The sequence below is a fragment of the Hibiscus syriacus genome, unplaced genomic scaffold (genome assembly GCF_006381635.1).
Source record: "Hibiscus syriacus cultivar Baekdansim isolate YM2019G1 unplaced genomic scaffold, ASM638163v2 tig00111798_pilon, whole genome shotgun sequence".
In the NCBI taxonomy this organism is placed as follows: domain Eukaryota; kingdom Viridiplantae; phylum Streptophyta; class Magnoliopsida; order Malvales; family Malvaceae; genus Hibiscus; species Hibiscus syriacus.
In genome coordinates, this window is record NW_024063182.1 from 227,356 (window position 1) to 244,119 (window position 16,764).

The 16,764-nt window shown below is 34.8% G+C and overlaps 3 pseudogenes; 1 reads left to right on the top strand and 2 right to left on the bottom strand.

Moving 5' to 3' along the window:
• The first annotated feature begins 580 nt into the window (after window positions 1-580).
• LOC120170934 lies at window positions 581-3,638 on the top strand (annotated as a pseudogene).
• A 2,332-nt stretch (window positions 3,639-5,970) lies between these two features.
• On the bottom strand, window positions 5,971-7,713 carry LOC120170926 (annotated as a pseudogene).
• Window positions 7,714-13,205: 5,492 nt separating this feature from the next.
• Window positions 13,206-14,072, bottom strand: LOC120170927 (annotated as a pseudogene).
• Window positions 14,073-16,764: the final 2,692 nt, after the last annotated feature.

Here is a 16,764-nt window from a genome sequence, read left to right on the forward strand (position 1 = left end):
TTGCGGTAGCAGTAGCAGCTTCTACTAATTCCCTTTTATTTCATCAATTACCAAAAATGCCCTTTTAATTCCTTTATTTGGACTAAAATCGATGAACGGTCCTAATTTATTAAGTTAATAATCATTTATTAAGTTAATAACATATAAAGCGAAAAATATAACAATCTTTTTTAATTTTTTATCATACAAAATTACTAATTTATTATCCGATATTCAAGCTTTAATATCAAGTATAGTTTCGAAACTTCCAGGAGAAGAGTCAAGAAGTATTTCTCCTACCGGTCTATCCTGATTTAAAGCCGCTAATGAGTCTGATATTTTTGAGTTCATGTCGTACATGATAAGTATGAACCTCTCAGATTTGATTCAATAGAGATATGATTGCAGACGTATGGGCATTCTCGGAGTCTATGATATTATTTGCTTAGCTGCTAATGGACTCCAACTAATGAGCTTAAATCGGACAAACCTATACAGTAATTTAAGTCATGAATTGCCTTACAGATCTTAGCTTGAGTAAGCTCAGCCCAAAAGTCTAAAAGCCCAAAAATCAGCAAAGCGAGTTTCGATTAGCCGCCGCTGAAGTTTCTTGTTGCAAAAGACAGATAGCTCGGACCAAAAGTAAAAGCTGAAAAGGCCAAAATCTAATCGGGAAGTCTCTGATTTGAGGTGCGAATTTCACCATTTTTAGCTTTCTTTGTCATTTTTATCTCACTTTTGTTTTGCTTGTTCCCCTTGAATTTCTCCATCATATTCAATTTCACATTTCTGCTCATTTTTTTAGTTACTGAATTTGCTTGCGATTTAGTTCATTTTATGATTACTTTTTGAAATTATTATCTTAAGTTTCTTATTTTTAACTCAAAATCTTTGTCGTCAAGGTGTGTCACCGCCATCGATTTGTCGTCGGCGGTGTTGTGCCCGTTTATTCATGTTTACTTGAAATTTCGGTGGTGGTAATTTCTTCGTTAAACTATATCTTATGGTGGGTCGAGTTTTCATATCACTGACAGTAGACAGTTTGTTTGGAATTCTGAAGGAAAACAAAGGGTGGAAAATGAGTAGGCTAGAAAAATAAGCATAGGAAACAAAGGATGAGTTATTTAGGAACAGAAATAGATAAATCTAAGGTCATCGATGAAGTTTTGAGTGGCAGAAAACGGAGCATAAAGTAAATTTTAACCAGTCTTCTCTCTATGTTCAAGCTAAGAGGGATTAACAACTGAAGTTTCAAGGTGATTTTGATGGACTTATAGTTCATCTTACCGCCAACCCTTGGCTCTTTGTTTTCCATGTTAGCTAAGAAATAGAGCATTGAATAGCTAATAATTGGAATTTCAAATATCATCCATGTTCAAACTTCTCAAATCAACTACTTCCGTTTCATCATCATTTGATCGAAAAATGTAAGGGTTTAAATATTCTTCATTAGCATTTGTTTTTAATTTCACAAGTCACCATTGTTTCTTCTGTGAGAAGCTACATTGACTGTCCGTTGTTATTTGAGGTTTACTGATGTGAGACTTGACTTGTAAGTGGTATAAACTTCCATGCCCTTATTCTTGTTCGTTTGCATATGTTGATACCTATAGCAAGTACATATTTTGTAGTTGCAATATGCAGAGCATGTTGTCCAAAGAGTTACTGATTCCACATTAATTTTTAGTATATCTCTGACACGACACATGGAAAGAAAAACAATATTTGTAGGCTGGCAATACATGTTCAAAGAGGGATTGAATAATAAAGTTTTTGTTTTTCAAATTTTAGGATGAACTGTTGTATGGTCTTTGAAGGTTGGAGTTGGCTTTGTAAGAATAGCTCTGGTTTTATTGAAAAAGGGAAGTTGTTTGATGATGCTTGTATTTGTCTCGAGCAATGAAACAATTTAATTATTTTCTCTTAAATTCCTCGATGTATTCTGTTTATTGGTTCGATATAATATTTTACTGGCTAACAAGGCTGCAATCTTGCTGTCAAAGTAGTTAGAAACTTCTTGGGTTACTTCGCTCATATCACTTTTGTACTGGAATTTTGTTATTTGTTCAAGTCCATTATGCCAAACTGAATTGTAGATTTTGCAGGATTTGGAATTACTAAACATTTGCAATGTCTTCATCGTATCTCCCAGCAACCACTGATTCAATTGCTCAGGCCCTATCTGAAGCCATCTCAATCCTTTACCGTGTATTAGAAAATCCTTCATCTTCTCCTGATGCTTTGCGGATTAAAGAGCAGGCCATAACAAACCTGTCAGATCTTCTCAGACAAGAGAACCGAGCAGAGGAGCTCAGAAGTCTTCTGACCCAATTGAGGCCCCTTTTTGCATTAATTCCGAAGGCAAAAACTGCCAAAATTGTACGTGGTATAATTGATGATGTGGCTAAAATACCTGGAACATCAGATCTCCAGATTTCTCTGTGCAAAGAAGTTGTGCAGTGGACTCATGCCGAGAAGCGAACTTTCTTACGCCAGCGAGTTGAAGCAAAGCTTGCAGCTCTTTTGATGGAGAACAAGGAGTACCAAGAAGCACTTAATCTCCTTTCTGGCCTAATTAAGGAGGTGAGAAGGTTGGATGACAAGCTACTTCTAGTGGACATAGATTTGTTGGAGAGTAAGCTTCACTTCTCTCTTCGTAACCTGCCAAAAGCCAAGGCATCTCTAACGGCTGCAAGAACAGCGGCAAATGCAATTTATGTCCCTCCAGCTCAACAGGGTAATATAGATTTGCAGAGTGGAATCCTTCATGCAGAGGAGAAGGACTACAAAACTGCTTATAGCTATTTTTTTCGAAGCATTTGAAGCTTTCAATGCTCTTGAAGACCCTCGAGCTGTATTTAGCCTCAAGTATATGCTGTTATGCAAAATAATGGTGAGCCAGGCTGATGATGTTGCAGGTATAATATCATCGAAAGCCGGGCTACAATATGTGGGGCCAGAACTTGATGCCATGAAAGCTGTTGCTGATGCCCATGCAAAACGTTCCCTGAAGCTTTTCGAGATTGCTCTTCGGGATTTCAAGGCCCAACTAGAGGAAGATCCTATTGTTCACAGGCATCTTTCTTCCTTGTACGACACTCTGTTGGAGCAGAATCTCTGCAGGTTGATTGAACCTTTCTCGAGGGTTGAGATTGCTCATATTGCCGAACTCATTGAACTGCCCGTGGTCCATGTAGAAAAGAAACTTTCTCAGATGATTTTAGATAAGAAGTTTGCAGGGACTCTGGATCAGGGTAACGGATGTCTGATCATATTCGACGATACCAAGACAGATGCCATCTACCCCGCAACATTGGAAACGATCTCCAACATTGGCAAGGTCGTAGATAGCCTCTATGTGAGGTCTGCTAAGATAATGGCATAGGGTGTGAGGTCTAGCAACACTTATAGGTAGTCACTGCTCGCTTTGAACCGAGGTTAGCCATGGCGACGCACAAGTGCATGCTAGATATTACATGTTTTAATGTTTCGGTTTAATGGTGTATCGCGACAGAACATTTTATTCCAATATGTGAGGTTGATTAAGACTATCTTGCCATTTGTCTTGCCTGATATTTTGCTAGAACATGTTCCGTATTGTATTTATTTAATGTAGCTTTGCTCACTTTAGTAATTTTTTGGCAAAACTAGTTCTTTTATGTCAGAATAAACTAAGTTTATACTTAGTGGGATGATATACTACATTCTTTAAGTAAAATTAGAAGTTTGAACCCTGACATTTGCGAATGGAGCAAATTGGGTTGGGAGGTTGTCTTCACCTTTATAGTATCCTATCTAAATTAATCTGTCAATACCAATGATAAATTCAAAAAAAAATAATCGTAGTTTATAATTTTTTAAATTAAATTTGTTGTTTCATTAATTCAGATTGGATACGATAGAAATTCATAATGCGATGATTTTTCCAATTTAATTTTTCTACTCATAACTTCGTGATTCGAACTTTGATAATATTATTTAAAAAGATTTAATATCTTTCTTTTCACCTTGTATCTACAAATTAATTTATTTTTTTCTTATAAATATCATCTAATTGTTGCAATTTGCGGTTCCCACTGTAATTATGGACAACTATTTTCAGTGTGAAAACTGAAAATTAGGAGCAGTTTTACTTTTATTTATGTATTTACATTATAAGCCATTGAAATTATTTTTCCGATTACACAGATCGGTCGAAGAATTGACAGCGCGCGGAACGGATGGAAAGGTGAGCTCGACGTCGTCGATCGACAAGAAGAAAGAGAAGGCGAGACTGAGCCGGACTTCGATGATCCATATGGCATGCTCATCAAACGACGCCGCTGTCCGTAAGTTTATAGAGGCAGATGGGTCTTTGGTCCACGCTATGGAGTACGACGACCCGTACGCCTCCACGGATGGATCGACGTAGCCACCTGCCTCTTTGAATATGGCGCCAATGTCAACGCTTAAGATCGCTGGAAGAATACGGTGCCACTTTAAGGCTTTTTTTTAGTTATCTAATTTGATGAAATCGAAATTTACTATATCTGAATGCGACAATCTTAATGGACAATTACATTAAAAACCCTTTTCATGAATCGTCTTTAGATGTATGATCTCATCTCCCTATACACAGAGATGGTTGAATGTATAAGCACTTTTCTTCTTATTAGAAGTATCTATTATAAGCTCATATTCCAGAAAATTATGTTCTTATTTACAATGAAAAAGCAACCAAAGGAAAGATAAACCGACTTATATTCACTGAAGAAGGCACGAAATTTTTTCTGTAATGACAATAATTAGCTTCAATTATTGAAAGTCGCTTCCACATTTTGCTGATATTAGAATGCAATTCTGTGTTTTCTGCTCTGTTGGTGCAGTCAGGACTTCCGGCATGAAGTGAAGGTACTTGTAAAGCTCCGCCATCATAATGTGGACCACTTGGAGCTGTCACTAACAAGAAGCCCCTTACGTTGATTACCGAGTATTTTAGAGGGGTAAATGAATAGACATATGCTTCTCAATCCAATCTCTCTGTTGATTATTCTATTTTGATACTTTATTTTTACTTTAATTACCCTTTTTATCTTATCATTATGTGTAATCACATGGTGATCTTCACCAATATCTCGGGGAAAAAGGCGTGCTTAGTTCATCAACACCCGTCAACTTTGCATTGGACATTAGAAGGTATGTACGTATCCTGCTTTTGCATCCAAGTAAACTTGGAGGAAAAGAGAGAGAGAATGTAGAACCTATATTGCTTGGAATCTTTATCTTTATTGAAGTATCCATGTCGACACTTTGTACCCCGCATTTGATTATGACGATAAATCCCAATGATCTTCTAAATATATAGAAAATTTTCAAAAACTTTAACCGTACTCGTTGAGATTCATACCCATATTTAACACACTCAAATCCCGAATCTGAGTAGCATCACGTAGAACCGTACCACATTGTTTCTTTCTTCCTTTTTTCAAGTAGGATGAAATCATTTTCTTTGTGTTTTTAACAACTTCACGTCTTTTTTGACAGGGAGTTGCTCTGCAGAAGATGCAGTTGCTGTGTGATTGCAGTTAATATTTTACAATACGTAAGGCTATTTTGCTAATCTGGACCTTTATAAATTGTTGCCAGGGTACGACTTATCTTCACAATGGACAAATGTCATAATTCATCGAGATCTAACACCAAGGTAAGACACTTTCTGTTTCAGTTTTGCATCGCATTAGTCCTGTTCTCTTCTACTAGCCATTGGTTCAGGGCTTAATGAGACCATCTTCTGAAAACACAAAAAAATACCCCTTTCCTATGCTTCTCTTCCCTCTTCCATGGTTGGTTGAAAACTTTGAATTCCATCCATGGTTTATGGTCGTGTTTTGTAACAATCAGTAGGTTATGCATAGCATTCCAGATTTGATGAAATCGATGATAAACATCCCAATGAAAATCTAACTCAAATGTATTGCAGGAGTACAACATAAAAAGTGAAAATCTATGGTTTTACAAACCTAAATGAGTTTTTTTCTTCTCGAAGAAGGATTTCAAGTGCCAAATTGTATCCCAGCAACCGATAGGCAAAGAAACAGCGAGAGGAACGACAACCAGAACATTTTGGAGGTCGTAGCTTTGTTCAGCTCCTGCATTTCTTCTTCTCTGGAAATATAAAAATCATATTCAGATTCGAAAACAGTGAGTGAAGATGAACAATTTGAAGGAAGAGAACTATGTTGCAACAATTGATAAGATGTTTCTTTACCTTTCCCGCAGATAAAACATTTCCTCATGAATGGACTGAACAGTATCATACAGATTCTTCAGCTCCAGTTCCATTGCCTGGTATTAACATAGAATTTGGGTAAGGGGTAAAAACATATGCACCAGTTATATTGCACATTATTTCTTGTGCTCATTTCCGACAATAAAGAATCTTAGCAACACGGAGTATAAAGTAGGTTCATTTCCTAAATAAGGCTACTCTTAGAGATCCGAAAGACTAAAGCCCTAACATGCGTAATTGTTCTTGAAGAGCGACAGTGGGACGGTTTTAGGTAGATATGGTTTCCCTAATTAGGATGCATCAATTACAGCAACAATCTTTCGCTAAGGAGATGACTTGGGAGCATAAGGAAAAGCAACACTACTGCTTTAGCTCTAAGTAGAGACAAAAGCTAGTGCTTCTATTTGAATAGTATAATCTCGCAATCTATATCCAGTTAAGCAGATCTTAAACTATATTCTCAGCACAACAGCTGCAAAAATGGACATGAAAGACATTGTGTGCATCTATTTTACAGATTCATACGTAGAGACCGGCCTAGTGAGCTTTATAACTAGCATCTCATGCTAAGCGAAGATGGCAGATCTGTAGAGGTAAAGATAACCAACCATGACAACGGAGCAAAAGCAGTTCTGTAGAACACCGAGACAGCAGCACCCTTTAGCTTAAGCAACTCGAGTTTAACTCTTTTCTCAAGTAGTTCCAATCTACCAAGATGGCTCTAATGATCATTAGAAGAAATCTACTTGGCTTTCAACACCTAAGAACTACAACAAGCAACCTAAATTGAACGTTTTACAATGCAAAACTTTATGTCTAGTACTACCTGAATAAGCAATTCTCATAGAGAGAGAAACCCTAAACTCAGAGCAACAAATTAATGGGAAAATTGGATTTTTCTTCCTTTTGTTGAAGGGTTGATATGCTTACATCGACTTGGCCTTCTTGGCAACGTTAGACCAATCCTTAGTGTGGACACCAGTCCTCCAATCAAAATCAACGGTCACCGTGATCTGCGGCGAATGCTCCGCCACCCAAAAGCAAGCCGTGTAATCTCCTTGCTCCGCCGCCGTAAATGCAAATTGACCACTCTCCACCTTTTCCGCCGAGTGAAAACTGTTCCCATAAGACGACGTTACCTACACCATTTAATTTACACCCAAAAGTTCTTCATTATTACTATCGAAGTACAAAATCCAGATAAAAAAATTGGGTTTTTTTAAAGTACCCTGACGGTGAGCTTTTGAGAATCCGGCAAAGGGTAATCTTCGTTGGGTTTAACAACGTGGTACTTTCCGACGGCCATTGAATTGCTTTTGATGTCTTCAGCGATGCATTTGGTTTGACCCGATTGCAGTTCGAACCGCAAAGATTCCGATGCAGGGGATAAAATCCCGACCAACAGAACCAGGACCAAAACCGATCGGAGAATCATGGTCAACGACGAAACTTCGATTCGACAAACCGAAAAGCAAAACAGTGGGTGCAAGAAGGAGAAGAAGATGAAGAGATCGGGAAAAAATAAAAAATAAAATTTGCGAATTAATAGACAGAGGTCGAAGTTAAATATGCTACGTGATGGGACGGATTGGAACAGACACGTAAACTGTGAATACTTTTAGATACGCTTAGGCTTAGCTTTGTCCTAAAATCTCAGATCCGTCCTAACGTCTCGGCACGTTTATAATTGTAACATATCCGGGAAACATTGGATTCGTACATAGCTGTTTTGTCTTTGTAAGGGTAAAATACTACTACAAATTAACTATTTAATTAAAATACTATTTAAATTAGATATTAGATGAAATATTAACTGATATAAAATAATAATTTTAATTCTCAAAATTCATATATATATATATAATTTAATAATTTAATTATTTATATTTAAAATTATCAATTTAATCTTCATTCATCTTTTAAATTGCTTAATATTTTTCCATATATGTTATATTAATATTCGGGTATGAAAACAATTTAACAATAATTTATTATTGCACAGACTTGTTTGACTTATAAGTATCATAGGAAAAAAAGTAAATTGATAGAATTTTTAAATACAAATATTAAATATATTTAAATTAAGATCAATTTAGTCAAAGATATAAATTTTAAGAATTAATCTTTTAGGACAAACTATACGAATAGTCTCATTTGTTTTCTGTATGACCGACTTTAATTACTAAATTAAAAATTAAGGGTAAATAATCTCTAACGTTATCACTCCGTCCGATTTTAATCCTTAGCTGTTAACTCCGTTAATCCTTTAACTAAAGTATTACGTGAAAATTTAAAAATTAAAATACACATAAGTTTGACATGGAAAAGATTATTAAAAAATAAAAAATCTCAAAAAGTTTACGTATCTTCTTCTTCTTTGAAAACCTAACCTCTAAAAAAATAAAATTAAAAAAACTAAAAAAATATAAAATATAAAATGGTATTGATATGAGGTTGATATCAGTATCCCATATTGTAAGCTTTAACCTCTCCCCACCAACTGTTGTCAACTTAATCTTAAAATCCACACCTAACAATATGGATTCAAACAAAAACCCAAATCAAAATTTACCATAAACTTATCTAAGATCCAAGAATGAAAGAATAAAAAAGAAGAATAAAACAATGGGGCAGCTAGATCTTCTGCAAAAGTTGAATTTAAGATAACGAGTAAACTATTCACGCCAACACCCGAATCTCCGATCAATGAGATCTTGAATGAAAGATTATAGCTTCCATTGCTTTGCCCTGAAGATGATCCTGTCTCGAGTTTTCTATCCAAAAAGCACTGTTTTTATAATCTCTTTACAAAATCTCTATTGTATCGGATGATGATGATGATACTTAATAAAGAAATAAACTGGCTTAGAAATGGATGGCCTTTTACTCTCAAAAGCAGAGTGGAACTTGTTTTAATGGAGATGACGAAAGTATGGAAATTTCATTATTTGTCTTTTTTTTGTCATTATAATTTGTGTCACGTACAATTGGTGATTGTGATTCCATTATTTGAGTTAACACAAGATTTACTTGAATGTTGAACCCAATTTCATGAGACAGGTTGGTTTGAACGAAGGTCCGGTTAATATTCTTATCAGTGGGTTGAAAGAACGTTGCTCCAAATGATTTTTAGGTTTTCGATTTTCTAATGCTATAGTTTTCAATGGTTGAGCTCACTTTTAATCTCCCTTTTACTCGATTCACAACACTTCGAATCAGCAACACTCAATCGAGGGATCAACATTTCCAGTGGAAAAATCATGATGAGAAGAACCCGTAACTTGAAGAATTAGAGATGGAGACTCAACGGAGAGAACATAACAACGATGACATCATTTGCAGCAAGTACTCGACGATTTCCCAAAAAGAGATGAATTGACATTTCCAGCGAAGAATTCGCAGCGTGACAAGAAGATACCAAGATGAAAAATTGTGTTTTTTTTATCTTTGCTTCATTCTCGTTTCACAACAATGAGCAAAGAGGGACAACTGTAATCACCATTTTTCAATTAACTGGGGCCCAAGTCAAGACCCGATCCAAACCAAACCATAACCCAATTAAAACCCAAACCCTAAAATATAACCTAAAACCCGACCCATACCAAAAACAAGACCCAGAAACCCAAAATCAAAAGCCCAAAACAACCAGACCCGAAAGACCCAACCAGATCCAGAAACCCAAAATAAACCCAAATACAACCCGACCAGGAACCCAACCGAATCCAATCTGGGGCCCTAAACCTAGACCTAACCCTACTATAGTTGCCCCTTCCCCCAACCAGAGGTTGCCGATCTCTGCACCAACCAGAGGAAGCTTTGCATGCACGCCCTACTCCACGTAACCTGCAGAAACAAGAAAGAAGAAACAAAGATTTGAATCATTGCATTTCTGTAAAAAAAACGGGTATAAAAAACCCATGCAATACACTGTAAAAGGCTCGGTCGGTCAAGAGGAAACACTGTAACCTTTTTTTTCAAAGCAATAAACAAACACCAAGGTTTATTCCTTTTATTTTACTTCGAATCATTTTTGTCTTATTTACTTTTACCTTTTTTTCTTCGTTCGTGTTTTACTGTTCGGTTCTAAATCTCGGTAAAAAATGAAAGCTTTTTTTTCTTCAATTTCGAAAGCTACAATGATCCATTAGTTTCGTTTCAAAAATAGAAACATCATATCGAATAACAAATAAAAATAGTTTTTTAAATCGAATAATAACAAAAACCGAGGCTTTTTTAACATAATATTCAACCATTTAACGCAGAAAAGAATGAAAAAAAAGAGATAATAGACCGTGGCTTACCTGGGTCATCAAAGGCGTCGCCGGAGTCCGGGTAGCCGAAGAGTTTTAGGTCGATTTTGAGGGGATTTAGGGCATTTTCGGGGGTTTTGGCATTAAGTAAGGTCCTAGGCTAGTGGATCTACTTTTTCGGTATTTTTGGATCGTTTTGGTTTTTTCAACCACCGTGTGCGGCGGTTGGACGGCGGTCAGAGCTGGTTCGAGGTTGGTCGGTAGTGGGCAGACCTAGGGAATGGGAGAGCATTTCTGAATTTTTTTTTTTTTTGTTTTTGGATTTCGGTTTGAAATGAGAAAAATAAGAAAAGTTGGCTTATATAGCGGAAATTTGAGGGGAAATCGTGTATTAGTCCCCCACTTTTAGTGCGTTTTTACAAACGGTCACCTAGGGGGACCATTTCTATAATTTCCCCATTTACATGTACGTCTTTTATTTTTTGGGTTATTCGTGTTTTAATCCCCCTAACTTTAGCGTGTTTTTACATTTTGATCACCAGTAGGGACTGATTTTATGATTACCTATTTTTGCATGGTATTTTTTTGGTAAATTTATTGTTTAGTCCATGTAAGTTAGGCGTGTTTTTTACACTTTGGTCATGTGTAATGACCTTTTAATTTTATTTCAATTTTTGTGGACTGATTCTATAATTTTTCCTTTTAGTTAACAGTTTTTTTAAGCTTAATAAATTGGAAAATTGCCATTAGGTACCTTTAATTTTTTTGTGTTTTTTGTATTTTAGTCCCTTTACTGTTTTTTTTATTTTGTTTAGATTTAGCTCTTACATTTTGATTTGTTTTAATTTAGCCCCTATTGCATGTTCAATTTGTTCTTTTTTAGCTTGGCAATTTAATATTTATGCAATTAGGTCCTTGTATTTATGTTTATTTTATTTTATGTTGTTTTTACTTTTTTTATCATTTGTTATTTTTTTTTCAAATTAGGTTTATTAATTGTTTGATTATCTCATAGTTTAAACCTTTAGACTTAGTTCTTAGATTAGGTTAACATTTGAATCGGACTTAGAAATTAGGAAGCAATTCGACTTGAGTTTTCGCATAAGATGTCCGATTACTCGAATCGATTGCTCGACTTTTAAAATTTAATAATAATTAATATTTTCAATATAAAAAAGGACACTTTAGGCTTAGCTCTTTTTAATAGGTTAATTTAGACAATACATAGAATTTTGGTTTATTAATTAGTCGTCAACTTTAGAAATTGTTGATTTAGGTCCTTAAACTTTTAGTCTTTAAAGCTCGATATTTTAGATCTTTGAGCTTTTAGTCCCCGAATTTCAATTAGACCTTTAAGATTGACATAATTAAATAGGTTAAATAGAGTATCCATTTTAGTTAGATTTCAATCTAGTCTTTAATTTAGGGAATAATACGAGTTGGCCCTCGCCTAAATGCTGAGGGACCATCTCGGTTATTCGATTCGATGATTGATTAAAATCAAATATGATTAATGTTGGAGCCTACATTTTAGGTTTATGCCTCTAGGTTCTTTAATTTCCATAATTCAACACTTTAAGCTAGAAAAAGCCTTAATTTACACTTAGGTTAATTAAGATGAATAAAAATTAGTTTGATTGCATTCTATTTTCAAACCTAAGGCAATATTCATTTATTAGGGAATTAATGATATATCTCCCGCAAGTATGCTCAGGGGTGACTATTGGTGATTCCGAAATAGGTCGACATCCTTTCCAAGACCACATCATGACTTTTAAATCGAGGCAATATTTGGTTATCGAGTACAATAGTTGATCTGCGTTTATGCTAGGGGCGAATGCTATCGACTTTAATAAATGAATACCCTTTTTAACTTTGCATCCGTAATGATTTTCAATAAATAAAGATCGAACTCAAAATTTCTGATTTTAAATATAGGGTAATCAAAATGGGTACCAATTTTTGGGCGCTTGTGGGGGTGCTAATCCTTCCCACGCGTAACTGACTCCGAACCTGATTTCTGGATTTTTACAGACCTTAAAACTTGATATTTTGATAAAAATAAAATGTTTTATTAAATCACTTGGTTTTTATGTGTCACAATCGCACCTTAAATGATTGGTGGCGACTCCTCACATTTTGAAATTCTTCTTCAAAGGAAAATCCCGAGTCGGTATCGATCTTTCTCCCGCTCGGGCGAAAAACGGTCTCTACAGATAATATTAGAAAACACTAGGTGACGATTTTGGGATAATATATATTTTCTAATTATCACTGAAATCAAAATTATTAACACTTAAACAGGGGATGAAATTAACCACATGATTGTTGGCCTATTCAATCTTCATGGTAGCCATGCATAATCAGTAACCAAATTAAGGATATTATTCCAGTAATTCATGATCTCTCGACTACTACTGCTATCACCACCGTAGTTTGGTTCATTCAAGTTCTTATTAGGCGCCGCCATTGACGAACTCTGCCGATGATCATTGCCGGAATCCCGAACCATTATATCCGGATAATTATTACCTTCCATATTCATGTTTATAATTTCTTCCTTGTATGAATCTGATGACACCATGCAGCCATTTCATCCAACCTCATAGTGGTATCCAATAATTTCCTTATTTTTCCAACCTTCACAAGGAACCGATGAGTTCCCGACGAGGCAGTCGTTGATTAATCCGTTAGGTACATGTTTTCCATCAGTTCAATGTCGGTGTCGGACACTGGAGGTTGTTGGTATTGAGAGTGAACAATCCGGTGACTACGCCTTGCCAAGCTTTGAGTACGTCAATGCATTGGGGCCTAATTATTGGTGGTGCCATAACCGAGGAAGAAGAAGAAGAGGAGGAGGAGGAGGAACCAGCGGCTATCGGAAGGCTTTGAGGAGGGTTCGACACGAGTTTTGACGCTAGAACCAGCCTAGCTTCGGCTTCTAACCGAGCATCTCCCATTGAGCCATATGACTGAGGTAAGCTGCATCGCTGGGGTTACGGTTGCGGACTCGAGGGCATCGATTTTAGCTTGTGGGTGACCGGATCGATCCCCATCTTGCTCAATCTTTTCTTCATATGTGAATTCCAGTAGTTCTTGATCTCGTTGTCCGTTCTTTCGGTAAATGAGTTGCAATACCGACCACCTATATACACCACATGTTCAAATCAATTTAAGCAACTCGATGACTTTATATTCATTAATGAATCAAATGATGATAAAAATTACTTGTTTCCGAGAAGGGCATGGAGCTGAATGATGGTTTGTTCTTCATGTAAAAACTGAACTTCCTCTTTGATATCGGGTCTCAAGTAGTTAATCCACCTGAGTCTGCAACTCTTACCACATCTTTGAAGCCCTTTATTGTATCAAAAAAGCAAATTAAACAGTAATTAAGAACCGTGATCGACGATGGAAAATAAATACTAAGATATTCTTACCAGCTTTTGCAGGCAAAGCTCTCCAGCTTCCATGGCCGTGTTGTCCAATGTAAGCTGAGAGCTTTTGATCTTCTTCGGGAGTCCATGGCCCTTTCTTCAACCCCACCTTATTGCAACATGGAGACCGTCCATTTTCTCGGTAATATTAAGGGGAAAAAACCGAACACAGAAATCTTTTGGTTCTTGGAAACAAGACAGTGAAAGAGATGGTGAAACTTGAAAGCAGGGGGGAAATGATGGTTAATACATGGAGTAAATACATAGTACACGTAAATATTAGGCGATACAATTACATATGGTACGTACTTTCGACTGCGTGCAGTAAACTGTAAATAATAATATATAGCTGTTTGGTACAATTTTATAAAAATTAAGTAGACGCATAGGTTAAAAGCAAAAGGTGATAGTTATAAATAATTTGTATCGGCCGTAATTATGAGATTTGTGGCATTGCAGGGTCTTTTTTATGTTTCATTCATAACGGGCATTCATGTTACATTAGGTCACCTTTTAATATGATGCTTTTAATAGTAAATGAAGTCATTAGGATTAAACTAAAAAAATTATAAATTTAGTCACCAATATTATAATTTTATAGAATCGGCTAGTATTATTAAACATAAAAAATATTCAAACTACAATGATGGTTTACAACCACGATTGTAAACTAAATATATAATAAATATATTTTTCTAATAATTTACACAAGGAACTAGCCACTTAAAGATCACAAAAGGATCATATAAGGGAAATGTTAAAAAATTAACCATATAACTCGAACAAAAGAATATTTAATAGGAATGATCGCATCGACAAATGAACAATAAAAGAAGATCAAGCTATTGAAAGACCACAAAAAAAATAACAAATCAGAGTCGATCGACATGAGGAAACTATCCAAGAACGTAAATCGCGTATCTAAATCCAATTTGAGGGCCCATAGCAAGGAGATTAAACATGATAACAAATAAGCCATCTTGATCAAGCGTGACAATGTCAAATTCAATCATGAAAAAAAGGTGAACAAAAACAATAGTCAAACAAATGAAATGTGTGAAAAGATAAATAATTTGGTGAAGTAGGTTATCTTATTTTTAATTTTCAAATATAGCCAAAATTTGCATTTAGCTCATGTACTATAGGAAACTTGTGAATTTAATACCTCTACTTAATTTACTCAAATATAGTACTTCTACTTTTGAAAATGTCAAAATTTGGTCTCTCAATTTTTTTTCTTATCCCTGTTAAAGGAATTCTGGTTTGCTTTTACAATATATTTATTTGGGGGTCCAGAAGAAATTTATTGGACCAGATTAACAAGATGAGACTTTCACAGAAAAAAGATCGTACGAATTTATTCGATGTAACCAATTATAATAATTCCTTTCTAGATATTAATATTTAGAAAAGATGTTTATTAATTGTAGTTCATTTGACTATTTAATTAATTTATAATGTTTTGAAATTTTGAATTAATTCATTTTATTAATAGACACTCGTGATTATTAAAAATAGATCGTGATTAAAATTGATAAATCAGTTTGTATATTATCTTTCACGTCGATAGTGAAGTACTTGTATATATCATTTTAATATATTTGATTAAAAAAATTAATCAATACATAATTAATAATTGATGTGATATTTAGAAAATACATAACGGATATTTTCTCTAATTTATTAAAATTTCTGAATTTAGATACAGAATGGTGAAAACTGTTCATGTACAGTTATCGTTTTTATTGCAATTGAATCAGTGAAAATAACTAATAAAAGATTTTATTTATTAAAATGGTATGGGAAAGATTTTTTCCACCAATTCTGTATTTAATCAGGGTTTCAATAGCGGTCGAAAACAGATCGCGGTCGCGACGGTGTCCGAAACCGCTATCGTAAAAAATAACGGGTGAAGCGGGATCACACCAATAGCGGTGGATCGCGGCCGCATTTAAAGGATCACGGCAATAGCGGACTACTATTCCACTATTATTCCGTTATTTTAATTAAAAAACAGGTTTTTTTATTAAAAAAATCAGCTCATTCAAAAAATTCACGATCGCATATCCGCCATGACCGCAATAACATCCGTTATATCCGCAATCGTGATAAACACAATTCGATCGAAAATTTAACCGTGAACGCTATTTAAAACTATGTACTTAACATCAATGATCAGAATTGAATACATGAGATAAAGTTGTGGAACTACTAGTAATTATAAGGATAAAGTTCCACGGAATTAATGTCCAAATTACTCTTCGCTTGGGAACTCTCATAATATTGAATATTTAGATAATTAAAAGTGGTCGAAGAATGTGATTAATTTCGGCTTTGTTGTCGGGCCAAGACATGCTCTACATTATTATAATAAGAATATAAATAAATACAAACGGGTCAATTTATAATTAAAAAAAACTCAAGTCTGAAAAACAATTATCATGTAAGTTCTCCATAAATATTAATTTAATTTATAATTTAAATAACTAAATATTTTAATTGACAAAAATTAAAAGAGTTTAATTATCGAAAAAGATACATAAAAGGAGAAAAAGTGGTAGAAATGCAGAGAAGTGTGAAAGAAAATAACTATTTCAGTAGTGGCGTCCACCAATCCATTTACACGCATTTATTTTAATTTATTTATGCTTTAAATTAATATGTTCATGACACGAATTAAACTACTTAATAGTTAAAAGAATGTTTTTATTATTAGGGTTTTTAGATGCATAATTTTTTAGTTTTATTGTCAAATGATTGAAAGTCTTTAGAACTATATTATCACTTTTCTTGCTCGGAAAATATGATTTTTTGTTAGAATCACAAGAGC